Below are 3,005 nucleotides of genomic sequence, written 5' to 3'. Positions count from 1 at the left end.
GAAGGAAGGAAGGAAGGAAGGAAGGAAGGAAGGAAGGAAGGAAGGAATTAAAAAGCAGTTATCACTCTAATTAGCTGTTACATTTTGATACTTACAAAATGTTGTCCTCTAGGCTCCACATATCCATTTTATTCTTATATGTGTCCATTGTGCTTGGTCATACAATCCATTGTAAAGATGAAGAATCTAAGCACAGAATTTATGTAACTCTCTCAAGAACAGTTACAAAATGAAAGGTCTATGACTATATTAAACACAGAATTCTATCCAGAACATCCAAATTTTAAGTCATTTGTCATAGTTTTAAAATAATCTCCCAGAAAGAAATTTTTTAAAAGGTGTCCTATGTTCATATTCTGTGAAAAATCTAAAGATAACTTTTTCCTCTTTTCTGTAGAGAATTCTGTTTGGTATAACCAAATACTGTTTGGATCCTTCTCTTCCTTTTCCCTCTAGGAGAGAGAAGGGCAGCTGTAGGATACAAGTGGGGCTACCATCCCTTTTCTAGTGGTGTCTACACCTAGTGCCAGATCAAAGAAAATGAAGGAACCAAACTTTCCTACATGATTCCAGCTGGACTTTAAAGACATTTCTCTGAGAGATAGTGAACCAATGAGATTTATTCTTAGTTCCCCAGGGTCTGTAAAAATTTGACAACACTGGTTTCCAAACATATTTTGGTCTGCCTTTTACTTGTTTGAGTGTTTATAATCCTTTTCTATCTCACAGACAACTTAGAGTAGTTTTTAATTTTGTTGTAATTTTTCTTGAGTTTCTATTTAATAATGCTTTAAAATGTCATAAAGTTCAGGAATATTATATTTTACATGAGGGATGGGATATAGTGGCTCTGAAGAATTCTACATAAAGTCCTGTGTACCTGCCAAACCTAAGAGCTGAGATCTGTGATAAACAGCCCAAACATTCATAAAGAAAATATACAATATTTTGTAATAAATTTCTATGTGAAATATGAATGATTTGGAGAATGTGTAGACTGGGGCTACTATTTAAAAATATTATAAAATATTTGAAGAGATATAACTTAATCGTAAACCCATTTTTCTCTATAAATCTGATCTTGAGGATTTAAATAGATGAAACAGTTGCTAAAAATTGCAGAATTTTGCTCAATTTTTTTTCATCTAAAAGATTATTTAGAAGACTATAAGAAAGAAGATTATAAGAAAACAGCACTCGAACTGGTATTTGAAAGCCTGTGCAGGGCATGCTAATAACATTAACTCTGGGAAGCAAAGATGAGAAAAACCCTTCAAGTTCAATGCCAGTCTGAGTTGAATTGCAGTTCCAGACCAGCAGGGCTACACAGAAAGATCTTGTCTCAAAACAAAGACGATGGCTTATTTGATAAAGCTTGCAGCCAAACCTGACATCCTGAGACTGAATGTGGAAGGAAAGAACTAACCCCTGTGCGTTTCCTCTGAGCTCCATAAACATATTTCACATGTTAATGCGTAAAACATGTACTGAATAGATGATATATACATACATACATACATACATACATACATACATACATACACACATGTGTATTCTCACAACTGATTGGTACAGATAGATTATGATAGGTGATAGATATAAATAATAGCTAGATAAACAGATAGATGATAGGCAGATATAGATAGATAGAAAGATAGATAAATAGATGATTGAACGATAGATGAAAGATAGATGATAAACAGGTAATATATTTTCAAAGCAAAACAAAAATAAGTAACAGAAAAATCTTAATAACCACAGAAATGTAAAGAAGAATGCACTAAATTATTGTTGTTTTATGTAATTTTATACATTTATTTTTATTTTAAATTTTTATTTTTATATTAATTACAGTTTATTTACTTTGTATCCCAGCTGTAGCCCCCTCCCTCATTCCCTCCCAATCCCCCTCCCTCCCTCATCTTCTCCCTGTCCCTCCCTAAGTCCACTGATAGGGGAGGTCTTCCTCCCCTTCCATCTGACCCTAGCTTATCAGGTCTCATTGGGATTGGCTGCAATGTCCTCCTCTGTGGCATGGTAAGGCTGCTTCCACCTTAGGGGAAGATAATCAAAGAGCCAGCCACTGAGTTCATGTCAGAGACAGTCCCTGTTCCCCTTACTAGGAACCCACTTGGCCTGGAGAGATGGCTCAGAGTTTAAGAGCACAGTCTCTTCTTCCAAAGGTCCTGAGTTCAATTCCTAGCAACCATATGGTGGTTCACAACCATCTGTAATGAGATCTGGTGCCCACTTCTGGCCTGCAGGCATATAGTCAGGCAGACTACTGTAATAATAATTATTAAATAAATCTTTTTAAAAAAGATTTTATACATTTCATCTTACATAGTTTTATTTCTATTCAAGTATCATTTAAGTAATTGTAGGTTTTAAGTGACTCATGGGAAAATTCAAAAGTAATAGCATCCAAAAGAATCATCACATCCATATTCTATAGAAGAAAGATATCAGTATTACATTCATTTTCTTGAAATTTTGGATGAATGTATTGAATTTGACGAATCACCTGATATGGGTCAGAGTGCGCATCACATTGCTTTTTGTCAAAATGCCTCTTCCCAGTCCGATGCTAACACTTTCTGCAACCTTGAATCTCCATTCAAACTACTTTAGTGTTCGGCAGAGACCAATACTCCAACCAAGGACCATCCACAGAGAGGACCTAAACCCCATGTTCAAAGGAAGCCCATTGCCTGCTCAGTTTCCACATGGGTTACCTAGTACGGGGCACGGGGCCTGTCTATGACATGAACTCAGTGGCCAGTTCTTTGATCACCTCACTGGGTGGGGGGGGGAGGAGGGGGAACAGCCTTGCCAGGCCACAGAGTAAGATGATGCAGCCAGCCTTGATAAGACCTGATAAGCTAGGGTCAGATGTAAAGGGAGGAGGCTCTCCCCTATCGGGGGACTAGGGGAGGGGCATATGGGGAGAAGAGAAAGGATGGGTGGGACTGGGAGGAGATGAAGGAGGGGACTGCAGCGGAGAT

The sequence above is a fragment of the Psammomys obesus genome, unplaced genomic scaffold, assembly GCF_907164565.1.
Source record: "Psammomys obesus unplaced genomic scaffold, mPsaObe1.curated_primary_1811, whole genome shotgun sequence".
In the NCBI taxonomy this organism is placed as follows: Eukaryota; Metazoa; Chordata; class Mammalia; order Rodentia; family Muridae; genus Psammomys; species Psammomys obesus.
Note: the sequence above shows the minus strand (reverse complement) of the source record.